Source organism: Crinia signifera, chromosome 9 (assembly GCF_055691185.1).
Source record: "Crinia signifera chromosome 9, ASM5569118v1, whole genome shotgun sequence".
NCBI lineage: Eukaryota > Metazoa > Chordata > Amphibia > Anura > Myobatrachidae > Crinia > Crinia signifera.
Genome location: NC_139225.1, coordinates 21,952 through 37,174, shown reverse-complemented (window position 1 = coordinate 37,174; position 15,223 = coordinate 21,952). Strand labels below are relative to the sequence as shown.

Here is a 15,223-nt window from a genome sequence, read left to right as displayed (position 1 = left end):
AAGGGATTCTATGGAAACCAAATCACATTCTAGTAAACCACCAAAATTTCAGACACAACTTCCAGGAAAATTGTTCAGGGTGCAAAGAAATATCCACAAATAACTTCAGCTGAAATACAGGACTGGTGTGGTTGTTTCAAGATGCATTTGAAGAAAAATGGCCTGCATGGTCGAGTCGCCAGAAGAAAGCAATTACTTACAATACTCCAAACAATGGGCACATTTTTATTATTACAAACTTTATAATTCTTCCAAACTACTACTCTTTCACTACTATTCTCCTTTATCAAACTACCTGTTACCTTCTTTTGATTCTGCCACTCTCTCATTCCACTGGTATATACCTGAGGAACAGCAGAAGTGGCACTTTGGCTCCTCATACCACTCTGGGGCCCTCTCATCTGCCAGGTTATACTGCCATAGATCACTATTTTGTTTTATATGTAATCTTTGAATGTCATGAATCAGATTGTGAATTGATATATTAAAATATCTTTAATTTAAAGCTGATGTATCTTAACGTTTGTAATAAAAGTTAAATTTTACTTTCACTCATTATTTCATTGTTTCACCAATCATTTTTTGAAGTGTGCCCCAAAACCCTTTGTGTTCTTCCTTTGTCTACCTTAGACATATCCATTTATTCAATACTCCAAACAGCACAGAAACAAGCCTCAAAACTTCTGGAACAAAGTCATTTGGAGTGATGAGACAAAATGTAAACTTTTTGGCCACAACCGTAAACGTTACAATTGGAGAGGTATGATGAAAGGTACACCATTCCTACTGTGAAACACAGAGGTGGATCCCTGATGTTTTGGTGATGTGTGAGCTACAAAGGCACTGGAAACTTGGTCAAAATTGATGGCAAGATGAATGCAGCATGTTATCAGAAAATACTGGAGGAAAATTTGTACTCATCAGCCCAGAAGCTGCGCATGGGACGTACTTGAATGTTCCAACATGACAATGATCCAAAACACAAGGCCAAGTCGACCTGTCATTGGCTACAGCAGAATAAAGTGAAGTTTCTGGAGTGGCCATCTCAGTATCCTAACCTCAATACCACTCTGGGGAGATTTTAAACGTGCAGCTCATGCAAGACAGCCCAAGAAATTACAGGAACTGGAGGCTTTTTGCCAAGAAGAATGGGCAGCTTTACCATCTGAGAAAATAAAGAGCCTCATCCACAACTGCCACAAAAAACTTCAAGCTGTCATTGATGTTAAAGGGGGCCATACACAGTATTAAGAACTGGGGTATGTAAACTTTTGATCAGGGTCATTTGGGTCGTTTCTGTTGTCATTATGATTTAAAAAGAGTAAACACAGTTGTTTGACAATAAATGGCTTCACCCAACCACTAACCATGAGTGAAAGAAAAGTTTGTGAGTTATCATTCATATTCTCTGAAAAATGGCCAGAAAATCACAAATTCTGCTAGGGTATGTAAACTTATGAGCACAACTGTATATTTAAAGTCCTGTTCTGGGGCGTGGCCTGGCCGGCAAACTGAGAGGCTGCTTCTTCACGAAGCTCCTGCCACCCACGTACTTTTGAGGCTACAGGGACTCACCCACTCATTCACCCACTGGCTTCCCTTCTCCCCCCAGCTAGCAGAGAGCTGCGGAGTCGGGGAGCCGTTTTACCGGCTCCTGCGGATTGCGGCCTAGCGTGGCACAAAGCCGGGAACTGGATTTGGGGACCAGGCCGGGATTTGAGCTCCGCGGCGGGCGCGCCACCCGCGATCGTCCCAGGATCCCCCAGGGGACCTACAGAGACCGGAGACACTCTCCCTCCGCTAGTGAGGACCCTCCTGAGTGCCCTGGAACTCACCACATCCCTAGAGGAGAGCTTGTGGAGGTACGAATTTTCCCTGCATACCATGGGCAGAACCGGGAAATCTGCTCAAAAAAGAGACGCCCATCCACACAAAGGGGAATCTACCCAAACAAACCTCAGGCCTTTCCTCCTCACCACTCCCGTGAGCCAAGAACCCACACACCCAGCCCCAGAATCCCCCCAGAACAGCATTCCTCCGCCAGGCCCGATCATGGCGGATGATTCACCATCAGCGCCAGTTTCCAAAATGGGCAATGATATTTCTGAAATTCTGTCATACATCAAGAACCTACCGACAATGAAAGCCATCCATTCTGCTATCAGAGAAGAAATGGCTTCGGTCAAACAAGAAATTTTGATTTTAGCAAATCGCCTTCAAACGCTTGAAGACAGTCAAGAAACTACAGATAAAACTGTGGCGTCCTTGGCAGAGATAATCTCGATGCAGTCATCTGAAATACAGATCCTTAAAGCCAAGATGGAGGATTTGGACAACAGAGGGAGGAGGAATAATATTCGCATAAAAGGTCTACCGGAAGAAGTCACAAACTCCGACTTAACAAATGCCTTAACAAAAATATTTAACGAAATATTGGGCAATGACCCAAACGATGAAATTACATTTGACCGAGCCCACAGAGCCCTAAGACCTCGTGGCTCTTCCTCTGACCGACCAAGAGACGTCATCTGCCGGCTCCACTATTACTCTCAAAAAGAGGAAATTATGCGCAAGATTCGCCACCTAGACGGAGTCGACTTTAACGGCGACACAATCCAAATCTATCAGGATCTATCCTGGTCCACCCTACAGCAACGCAGAGCACTTCGGCCGCTGACTGAGGAACTACGCAAGAGGCAGATTAAATACAGATGGGGCTTCCCATTTAACATCCAAGTCACACATGCAGGAAAAACACACTCCTTGCATACACCAACAAACCTTTCCTCCTTCTGCTCGACTCTGGGCCTCCCGAACATCGAAGAGCCTGATTGGTCTGATCCACTATCTCAAGCAGTCAACTCAATACCCCAGAAACCACCTAGTGCCTGGCAGACAGCCCGAGGTCCCGGAAAACGCCACAACATCCCTCCCGAGGGTTCGACATCAACGGACACGTAAGAATTTGTATCCTGTCCCAACAGTCACCACTATGGGTCTCCACAGGATACCCCCTGAACACCCCAAGCTAGCAGACTATAACCCATGCTAGGTAATACATGGGGCCTATTGTCCCTTCGATTCTTGTTATGCCCCTAGTTTAGTGGGTTCGTATTGCTTAAATTGTTATCTTTTGTATTTTTCTTTTAGGACATAGGTAAGGTCTCTCACTTATAGTCTCATAATACTCGGACTTTGCATACTCATTGAGAGACTCTATCACCTTATTTGACACTGTCTTACGACGTCTCCTCCGTACCAGACTGGAGGCTTAGTTTTGATGGTTCCAGGTTATCTCCCCGTATTATTTGGAAGTTGTGACAGCTATTACAAAATGTCTAGTTTTGTATGTTACCGGTTACTTAGGTTTAATGCAAAAGTATTGATTAGTTGTACTTTTATGCACTACTCTCATGCGTGTGTAGAAGTGTAAATTGCTTAGAACGGTTGTTCACATATGTTATGACACTACATTTTCCCCCTGAAATCGCTGGTCCCCTGTACCCCCTCACCCGCACTTTTCTATTATGTTTACTGTGGCGTCGGTTCTATGTTTACTTACCGATGCCCCAGTTGCGGGTAACTTCAATATCTGTTATGTTACATTTCTATCTCCCTTCTTCTTTCTTCCTACAATTCCCTTCCAATCCTCCCCATCCCTTCACCTCAAGGCCACGCTGCACATCTAGCACCAATAAACTTTTCTAGGAACCCACCATGAACACCATAGAGACACTTAAAATCCTTTCCATCAACGCCAGAGGTCTGAACCTACCCGAGAAACGCTCCACTCTTCTTAGAACCCTTTGGATAGAAAGGGATGATATAGCCTTAATGCAAGAGACCCATTTTAAAATCAGTGCCCGAACCCCTTCCTTAACCAACAAACGCTTTCCTATTGCTTACTACAACAATACCCCAGATAGCAAATCCAAAGGTGTAGCCATATTATTTTCTTCCAGGCTACATGTCACTGACATTATATCCCACAAGGTAATACCTGGCAGAATGCTCCTTATAAATTGCTCGATTTTCAATCAACAATATACTTTTGCGATATACGCCCCTAATCAAGATCAACCTTCCTTTTTTATGCGTCACCTACTGCCTCTCGAACCTCTGTTAAAGGGGACTGTATCTGTGGGGGTGACCTTAACTGGGCCATGAATCCGCATATAGATTCATCAAACTCAACACCTTGGTACTCCAATATAAAACATCGCCAGGTTAGAAAGGTTTTCCATGACCTCCAGTTAGCAGACTCTTGGAGGGCTTTTCACCCTTCTGACCGAGACTACTCCTTCTATTCACACCCGCACCAGGTCTACACTCAATTAGGTTATCTGTTCATTAGCCACCACCACCTTCCTTCTATAATTCAAACATCAATTGGTTCGATCACATGGTCAGATCACGCTCCGATCTCCTTAACACTAAAAATCTTCCCCAGAGCCAAAGGCCAATGGTCATGGAGATTAAATGAATCTCTCCTACAAGACCTATACTGCAGAAGTGAGATAGAAAAGACCATTCAGGACTATATTGACTCTAACATAACTGATGATGTCTCTAAGCTGGCGATATGGGAGGCACATAAATGTGTTCTCAGGGGCAAGTTTATTCAGCTGGGATCTTATATTAAGAAACAAAAATCAGCTCAAATTTCTAAGCTTTTAGAAAATATACATTCTCTCGAGACCCAACATAAGTCCTCGATAACGGGCCCACCCTCGGTGGAGCTTACAGAGGCACGAGACCGACTGAATAGACTTGTATCATATCGCGTAAAACATTCTATACGTAAATGTAGAGGCAAATACTATCAATGGGGAAACAAACCAGGTCGCCTATTGGCTAACGCCCTTCGAGCTCAAAAGTCGGTCTCCTTTGTGGGCTCTATGAAGAGCCCCTCTGGAACCATGTGTTTCCAAACCCCGGCGATAGCTTCTTGTTTCCACAGCTACTATTCCACCTTATATAACTTGAGACACCCTAATACAGATCCTGATGAATCCCCTTCTACACAACAGATAAAATCATATTTAAATAAAGTTTCCTTCCCGACCATCTCCGAAAGTGACAAAAAAGCTCTTGAAATGCGCTTTACCCAACTTGAATTAGATAGCGCTATTTCCTCTAGCCCCACGGGTAAAAGCTCGAGCCCGGACGGGTTCACTATCGCCTACTATAAGATGTTCAAAGATAAACTTTCACCTATTCTCCTTTCAGCCTTTTACTCCATCTCTAAAAGTTCCCCTCTCCCTCCTCAATCACTCGAGGCCCACGTCACTGTCCTACCCAAGCCAGGAAAGGACCCGGCGGCATGCTCCAGCTATAGGCCGATTTCCCTATTAAATGTCGACCTTAAGCTTTTCGCCAAACTAATGGCTAATAGGCTCAATAAGCTACTGCCCACACTGATACACAATAACCAGGTCGGTTTTGTCTCTGGCCGAGAGGCTAAGAACAAAACCCCTAAAATCTTGAGCCTTATCCATTTAGCAACAAGCAACCGAATCCCTACAATCCTCTTATCTACAGACGCCGAAAAGGCTTTCGATAGAGTCGATTGGGGGGTTATGCGGTCTGTTCTGGAGCATGTCGGCCTGGGACCCATAGCCTTGCACAGGATACTGGCCCTATACAACCAATGTTCCCTCTAATTTTACGAAGGCTTTGTGCAGAAAAAGATATTGGCTGTGCACTTTGGAAGGAAATGTACATTTTTGTGCGTCACATAACGTATACAGGCCTAGGTTTCGAGTTCTGTTGAGTTAATAAAGCAATTTGAATGTTTACAGACTTCACACACCACACATATAGACTATATCAGTGATTTTCAACCTTATTAAACTCGTGGCACACTAAAACAAGATTTTAACCTTTGTGCGCTCAGTTGTAATGTCTGTGCGCGGGCTCGGCGAGTTGTGTGCGCGCGCACACGCGCACAGCTTAGAGGGAACACTGTATACAACTCCCCCACTGCTAAAGTCCTATCAGCCTCCTTTCCCATAAACAATGGTACGAGACAGGGGTGCCCATTGTCACCCCTGATCTTTGTGCTGTGCATCGAGGCCCTAGCTAGGGCAATTCGCGCCAATCCCAATATCTCGGGTATCAGGGTGGGAGATGAGAATTATAAATTGGCAATGTTCGCGGATGATCTCCTGGCAATACTGACAAACCCAACCACATCCCTCCCACATTTGGTGCACGAGCTGGAGACGTTTGGCCGTCTCTCTCATTTTAAAATTACTAAATCATGTGCTCTTCACATTTCCACTCCTCCCCACATTGCAACAGACCTCAAAAGCTCTTTCCCTTTTTCCTGGAGTAACACATATATAACTTATCTAGGAATAAAAATCCCCAGGGACCTGTCTCAACTCTTCTCCCTAAACTTCCATCCGTTAATTCAAACACTCCGCTACGACTATAGCAAATGGCACCACAAACAACTTTCGTGGATAGGTAGGATGAACGTGGTAAAAATGAATACGCTCCCTAAACTGCTATACACCCTCCAGGCCCTCCCGATTGACATTCCAGAATCTTGGTTCCGCACTGTTAAAATCCTAATCCAACAATTTGTCTGGTCCCGTAAGCGACCAAGAATTAAACATTCCACCCTGATCAGGCCATCAAATCAAGGTGGCTTTCAATTGCCTGACATAAAATTATGGAGGGGGTGAAGGAATAACCCTTCAAGTAGGATATGCGCTGAGGGGGAGCAGCTTGATATAAAGATTAGATATACTGTTGGATTGTGCGGACACAATTGCGGGTCAAGCGCTAGGCGAAAGGGTAAGGACAGACTTGGGAACACGAACAGTTTGTGGGGAGGGGTAGGGTTATTGGGGCTGATGCACACACGGGTGATCAGCTTTGCAGAGAGAATGCAAGAAAGAGGTAGAAGTGTAAAGAGAAAATAAATAAATAAATAAAACTAAAAAATGAAAAAAATGAAGAAATGAGAGAAATAAAATAAAAGAATATAAATAAAGAATAAAAAAAAAAGTATAAATGAAAAATAAATAAATACAAGTAATAAATAAATAAAAATAAAAATAATGTAAATGAATAAAATCAATGACCAATATGTTTACACACTTTTGTGTTAAGGTGGGAGCAACGCAGTCTTAGGAGAAGCTAGCCCTATCTTACCCTGATATTCTTCTTGAAGTTAGCAGCGTTTGTTTGTAGCTGCGGGACTTCGCGGCCGGGTGCTGTGACGTCACCCGCCGGCTCCGACTTCTGTGTCAGATTTGCGGCAGCGTTCTTCTGGGTGGCTGGGGCAGCTTTGTTCTCCTCTCCTGGTGCTCTTTAAAGTAACCAACGCGTTTCACACCGCATGGGTGCTTTTTCAAGGATAAATAAAACTTTTTTTTTTTCTCTTTATATAGGAGAAACTTTATTGAATAAACGGAAGTTAAAAACCGGAAGTTGGTGTTCTTCCAGCGGGAACCTCATGGCTTTTTTGTAGCCTAATGTTATTTGTGAGGTTTATTTGGGCAAATGTTTTAAGATTTTTCACGTATTTGAGATGCCCGCTCTCCCGTATTTCCCCACGCTCATACTCGACAGTCAGGGTACGAGCGCGGGGAAATACGGGAGAGCGGGAATCTCAAATACGTGAAAAATCTTAAAACATTTGCCCAAATAAACCTCACAAATAACATTAGGCTACAAAAAAGCCATGAGGTTCCCGCTGGAAGAACACCAACTTCCGGTTTTTAACTTCCGTTTATTCAATAAAGTTTCTCCTATATAAAGAGAAAAAAAAACAAGTTTTATTTATCCTTGAAAAAGCACCCATGCGGTGTGAAACGCGTTGGTTACTTTAAAGAGCACCAGGAGAGGAGAACAAAGCTGCCCCAGCCACCCAGAAGAACGCTGCCGCAAATCTGACACAGAAGTCGGAGCCGGCGGGTGACGTCACAGCACCCGGCCGCGAAGTCCCACAGCTACAAACAAATGCTGCTAACTTCAAGAAGAATATCAGGGTAAGATAGGGCTAGCTTCTCCTAAGACTGCGTTGCTCCCACCTTAACACAAAAGTGTGTAAACATATTGGTCATTGATTTTATTCATTTACATTATTTTTATTTTTATTTATTTATTACTTTTATTTATTTATTTATTTTTCATTTATACTTTTTTTAATTCTTTATTTATATTCTTTTATTTTATTTTTCTCATTTCTTCATTTTTTTCATTTTTTAGTTTTATATATTTATTTATTTTCTCTTTACACTTCTACCTCTTTCTTGCATTCTCTCTGCAAAGCTGATCACCCGTGTGTGCATCAGCCCCAATAACCCTACCCCTCCCCACAAACTGTTCGTGTTCCCAAGTCTGTCCTTACCCTTTCCCCTAGCGCTTGACCCGCAATTGTGTCCGCACAATCCAACAGTATGACATAAAATTATACTACCAGGCGATCGTCCTTACCAGGATTTTAGACTGGACTAGAAATAGAACTTCCAAACAGTGGGTGGAACTGGAGGGTGTATGCCTACAACAATTCCCTGAGATATTAACTTGGTTGCCCAGGTTACCCAAACCCAACCTACCCCATCCAACAATATCCCCCACCCTTTCAGTTTGGAAACACCTGAGAAAACTCCCCATATCTGAAACTGGTCCCTTAAACTCTTTTTTGGCAAACCCTGATTTCATACCAGGCCTCCACCTACAACACTTTCATAAGTGGGCCTCTGAGGGTCTTTTCAGAGCGGGCCAAATGGTAAATTCCTCTAAAACCAAATAATTTTCAGAAATTAGGGATAAATGGAACATCCCATCATCTGACTTCTGGAAGTACCTACAGGTGCGCCACTTCATAGGCTCGGGGACCATGCTTTCACTAGCTTCCCAAGAACTCCCACCATTTGAAAAACTATGCATTACAACAGGGAACCCCACTCATATAACATCCACTCTTTATAAACTACTCTTAAATAATAACTCCCAATCCCTCCCTTCTTACACGCAAGCATGGGAAAGGGAATTAGACCTGACACTAACAAAGAAAAACTGGGAAAACATATTTATAAAAACCGGGAAGAGCTCTGTATGTGTGCCAATCAGAGAAACCCAATACAAAATTTTAATGCGCTGGTACAGATGCCCCAACACGCTCCACGCAATGTTCCCCTCCCTTTCAGATAGATGTTGGCGATGCCTTAACTCTAGGGGCACGCCGTTACACATCTGGTGGGAATGCCCCGTCATTCGTCCGTTCTGGAAAGAGGTAATTTCGACCTCTCGGACCATGCTGTCCTGTCCCGTCCCCTCAGATCCAGCATTCTGGCTACTGAACCATTCTACCATTCCAATCTCCCAATTCAAAAAATCCCTGATTAGTCACCTGGGTAACGCGGCTCGTGCTTCTATACCCAAGCTCTGGAAATCCCCGCTTCCTCCCTCGATCAAAACATGGTTTTCTAGAATAGATCACTATATGTTTATGGAAGATATACTGCTTTCGGCAAAATATAGGACATCTGAATTCTCCGAGACCTGGCTCCCCTGGCTCACATACAAGGAATCAGACCATTATAAGATATACATATCCAAAGCTACCCCGACCTTGGCCCAACAACCAATGTAAAGCCCAGAGCTCTCTATATCTTACTCCCCGCAAAGTACTCCGTGGTCCCTCCCACCCCCTCTCCCCCCTTTCTTCCCCACTCTTCCCCCTCCCCTCGTTTCAAATGACAACACAAAAAAAATAAAGTTTAATCAAAAATATTTAATGTATGCTCAGAATGTTGTTGTTTCTGCAATATGTTAACAAACTTAACGGTCGGAGAACCCCTTGCCTGTTTACATCCTGCTATCTAGCCACCACCCACTTGCGTGCACCTCTTGTAATCTGTCTGTCTCCCCTTCCTACTAGATTGTAAGCTCCTCCGAGCAGGGCCCTCTTCCCTCCTGTTGTCAGATCCCACTTCTATTCACATGTCACTCACAGCTCTCCTATACTCCAACACTCAGTGACCATCTTCGTCTGCAAACTAATCTCCATCATTGGCCACAAGCCTCTAGTTGTATGTTGATTGGGTCCTCACTACTTACATTTAAGCTGTAATGTGTATTGACCTGTGGCGCTCTTTATTTGTACTGTATTTTTGTTAATTATTCAATGTTATGCCAAGCTTTGTCTCCCTGTATTGTTCCTTTGTACGGCGCTGCGAAACACTTGTGGCGCCTTATAAATAAAATTATAATAATAATAACTTGCTGTCATTTTATTATGTGCTATAATTTCAATAAAAACAGAATATACAAAAAAAATATATAAAGTCCTGTTCTCTGTTTTGAAGCAGATAACAGCATACCAGGTAAACAGCATAGGAAAGAATGGTTACAGCTTTGCAGCATACAGGTGTCTCAGCGGGTGCCGGACCGGGTCCTGACAGTCAGGATCCCGACAGGCATTTACCCGACGTCGGGATCACGACTGTCAAAACACCGACAGCCGGGTTCCCGAAGGCCACCTGCTGTTTTCCCTCGTGGGGGTCCAAGACCCCCATAGAAGGAGAATAGAATAGGTGGCGAGCACAGTGAGCCCGCAAGGGTCTTAGTTGCGCTCACCATGCTGTCTGGGTCCGACCAGTCGGGATCCCGACGTCGAGCTAATGACTGTCGGGATCTCGACTGTCGGACCCCTGTACCACACCTGTCTCAGCATAGTATAAACTCCACAGTATATTCCAGTGGTCCCTACAGTAGCCCACATGCCGCCTATTACCTGGGCTGCTATTCCACCAGGTACACCGACCTCCTGCACTGGAAACACTTATATCAGAAAGCCACAGGTGCTGGTAATCAGACCAACCCTGATCACATCAGTTAGGAAACCTGGACTGGATCTAATTTTCCTGCTGCTGCTGCTCTAAAACCTGGTCTGGATTTTCCACATTATCCTCATGTGAAAACCTGCCGTATATTTATATATATATATATATATATATATATATATATATATATATATATATCTATATATAGATATATATATATATATATATTTAGATATCTATATATATATAGAGAGAGAGAGAGATACTGTATATATCTATCTTGAAAGTGAGGCCAGTAAATGACAGCATTCCGTCTGTGTACTATGAAATCAGTGGATGATACATAGCAGCAATGCTGGCATGTAGGCTGATATAATCCTCTGTACTGTCAGTGCCAGCCTGTGAAAGAATCATGTACAATTGTATATATTCCCTAGATCACACCAGCACAAAGAGGTATTTACCCTTACCAACCTATAGGTCAGCCTGTGCCTACTTACCATGTTCTACCCCAATTCTGCAATGCATTGATGAGTTCCGATCTTTAATTATGTCTTCTAACCCTGCACCTCCTTATTGTATTGCAAGAGCCCCGTACTGAGTTAACAGAAGCTGAATGTGTTTCTATGGAAACAGAATCAGAATGCTCAGACTCTCCATCCTCCCACCAAATAGACAAGGGGGATCTGGGAGGGTGACAGGGGAACAGAGAGGAAGGGAGCAGGAAGCAGATATCTAACTTGCACAGTGCTGCTGATTAAGGGACAAGATAATTTACTAAGATGGGAGTTCTATTGAAGGTGGGATGTTGCCCATAGCAACCAATCTGATTCTATCTATTAATTTGTAGAAGGTGCTAAATAAATGAGAAGTAGAACCCAGTGTCCCAGTATCCCAGTGACAGACCTTGGGGGCCGCATGGATGGCCATCTAGGGCCACACATTATCCTTAATCCTAGTATAAAGCAAAAACAATACAATACTTTTAAAGATAGAAAGAGACAAGTATCTGCTGTAACTGGCCAGCATTTTACACTAGTAGTAACAGACAATAAAGAGGGAGGCTGCAGGTGAAAGCACAGAGGTCCGCACATGGCCCTAGGGAGGGATTCCCAATCTTTTTCTAATTACGGCACCCTAGAGTATCAGAATTTTTCCACGGCACCCCTAGGCCCCCAAAAATATATATCAAATGAAGTAGATGGTGTTTATATGTACTTCTTAGGCTCAGTTATGTGGTAAAGGGCAGGATTTGGTTCTGATTCTACACATTTTATGATTGGCAGCCACCAGCACTGGTTTTGTCCCGAAATAATTGATCATAAATAATTTGAATTGGTCCTGGACAACCAACCCGGGGCACCCCTGCAAGTGTCCCGAGGCACCCCAGGGAGCCACGGCACACAGTTTGGGAACCACTGCCCTAGGGGTATCCTTTGTCTATCACTGCTCTAAAGTGTATATGTTACACTAAGGAAATGATAATAAACTGCCCACTGGTTATAGCCATTATAGAGTTCTCCCAATGAAGACCAGCGGGCCGATTCAGACTTGTTTTTCACAGGTCCAAATTTGTCCCCTTTCTGATGGTTTGGGGACTGCTCATGCACATTTTACACAATGCACCAGCTGTGAGTGTTGGGGTGGATTCCCAGCATTTCATGGACGTGCCCAATGAAACCCTGGGAGTGCCCAGGCAAAATGTAGGTATACTTTTGCTTGCTAGGGGTAGCATTGACATTGGTGCCTGCCTGGAAGCCGCCGCTTTCCCCGCAGCCACCGAGTGAGTCCTGAGCTACTCGGCAGCTGTGAGCAACAGGGAGAGGAGGAGAAATCATTCGATGGTAAGCAAACATCGAATGATTTCTCTTCAGAACGGACACATCTGTTCGCAGCCCTGCAAATCCCCTTAAAATGTGGTATTTGGCAGGAAAATGGGGCAGTGGCTACCTGCTTACTATGCTGCAAACACTCGGTAATCTGCCCCTTGCCCCCAAACACGGGCTGTGGCTTAGAGGGCACTGGGTGCGATCACGCAGGACCCATTCTGCAAATGCACAGAACAGGTCATCCGCTGTGCACCCACATTGGAGATGTAAGCACACCATGATCACTGTCGACATGGTAGTTAGGTTAACATGTAAATGATCGACAGATTTTATGGTCAAAAGGTATATTGAGACTACAAGACAAAAAGGTCAAATGTTGAGCGAAGGCATGGTGCCCCACTGCACTCGCCACTGGTTACTATTCCCAATCGTAGTCCGCTATTACAAAGGAAAATAAAAAAATGCTGTTATCAACCTTTTGCACCTGTCGACCCTAAACACAGTTGACATTTTTCCTATGAATCTAATGGGCATGTTGACATTTTGTACCTGTTGATCTAATCTGTGTCAACAATACCTCTCTATAGGGCACAGCCAAAACACAAGCAGCGATTGTAAACTCCCTCCCTGTGTCCTGTACCCATGTAGTTTGGTCACCACATCTCTGTGCCCAGCTGTGGGCACACATGTAGCTCAGTCACCGCACCCCTCTGCACAGAAGTGGGCATCTATGTAGTTCAGTCACTCTATCCCTGTGCCCGGTAATGGGCATCCAAGTAGTTCGATCACCTGTGCCCAGTTGTGGGCACACATGTAGCTCAGTCACCGCACCCCTCTGCACAGATGCGGGCATCTATGTAGTTCAGTCACTCTATCCCTGTGCCCGGTAATGGGCATCCAAGTAGTTCGATCACCTGTGCCCAGTTGTGGGCGCTCATGTAGTTCAGTCTCTTCATCCCTCTGCACAGATGTGGGCATCTATGCAGTTCTGCCACTACATGAGCGGTTATGCCCGGCTGCGGTCACTTCTGTAACTAGGTCACCCCTCCCTGTGCCCAGCTGAAGACACCCATGTAGTTAGGTCACCCCTGTCCTGCAGTACAGATCCCAGGCCTGCTGATGCCTGCTACCTGCTAACTCCTCCTACTCCAGGCAAACTCAGTGAATGCAGGTCACTTATGAAATGCCTCGACTTTTTCTCTGGTGTAGATTTGCAGAGGCAGCATGAGCCCACTCCATTGGCTCCTCCAGATTATCCCCTCCCGATGTCCCTCCATCATGTCAGAAATGTATCCCTGACCCCATAAGCAATATAACGGAGGGGTATCCCAGGGTGATCTACTTCCCCAGATTACCCACACTGATATATGATTCTATATATATGAATCAGTGGCTGAGCTAGCTACAACCTTACATAACACCACATATGAATATACAGATGTATATACCCTCCGGCATCCCACACACCGCCTGCAGTTACAGATCATTACAATGCATTATATACCATCACAGATATCACCGGCCAGAGCCTCAGACCAACATACTGGACTAAAATCAGAGCAAAACATCATCCCGGCCACCGGCCAGCAAATGCTGCTACAAGGACCATTACATATGAACCCTTAGTGCCCACTCACAGTATACAGAAGACAGTGCCAGGGGGTAAGAAGGGCAGTTGGCATCCTGTCCCTGCCATGCTGCACTCACCGGCTAAGATGTTTCCTCTGCATAATGGTCCCAGGCCTGGTCTCTGAGGTCAGGGTATTGTTTCCCTGCTGCTGTCCTTCCTCTGTCTTCCAAACACTCTCATCCCAAATCCAGCCCACTATCCCTAGATACATCTCTGTGCAATTTGCTGCCACTGACTGGCCCATATGCTGGGGATATCTCTGTACTAGGGGGGAGGTCTCTCCTTCCTGCATCCACTCCTTCTATCAAACCCCCCTGTCTCACCAGCTCCCAGGTCATCCTAACACTAGTCTCAGTGGCTCTCTGACATGACTCTCCCATCCTGGGGGTGGTTTGGAATTTGCTGCCCACCCAAAGTGACCCAGAAGAAAGGTAATTTCAGGGTCTGTCACTTACTTCCTCCTGTGCAGCTGGTGTCTCACAGTGGGTCAGTCTGATGTCTCATTGCTTTGATGTGAGCAGGGTCTCCCTGTGTGGATAAGGGTGAGGGTCTCACTCTCTCTGCAGATCACACACAATCTGCAGCTGCTACTGTACATTGGGAGCAGTGACAGCAGCCAGCAATATGACAGTGCTAGGTCCTAGTGCCTGCCATCAGTATCTGTATGTGCTGGGTTCATTTGTCAATACTTCCTCCCATCAGCTAGTAAATGTATAGGAGCAAGTGGTGTTCTACAGATAAATGTGACATATATATATATATATATATATATATATATATATATATATATATATATATATACAGCTCACTGGATCTCAATACTGGCACACACAAACTGCTGCACAGCTCTCCCCAGGAATATCTGCTATCTGGGTGATTGTGGCATGTAGGGCAGAGGGATTAGCTAGCGTGTCCATACTCCATAATTGTACTGTACATCATTCACTTGTGCTGCTGAT

General features: G+C 44.6%; 1 protein-coding gene across 9 annotated transcripts in view; it reads right to left on the bottom strand.

Moving 5' to 3' along the window:
* The window catches only part of ST6GALNAC6 (ST6 N-acetylgalactosaminide alpha-2,6-sialyltransferase 6), a 75,673-nt gene extending 60,790 nt beyond the window's left edge, over positions 1-14,883 (bottom strand). For 3 of the 9 annotated variants that reach the window (XM_083160818.1, XM_083160821.1, XM_083160824.1), the window contains exon 1: positions 14,720-14,883. The gene's annotated coding sequence lies outside the window, so the exon portion shown is untranslated. Of the gene's footprint in view, positions 1-11,305; positions 11,418-14,341; positions 14,551-14,719 lie in introns of those variants that run through there. The other 6 variants (XM_083160819.1, XM_083160822.1, XM_083160825.1 and 3 more) reach the window with 4 other exon arrangements.
* Positions 14,884-15,223: the final 340 nt, after the last annotated feature.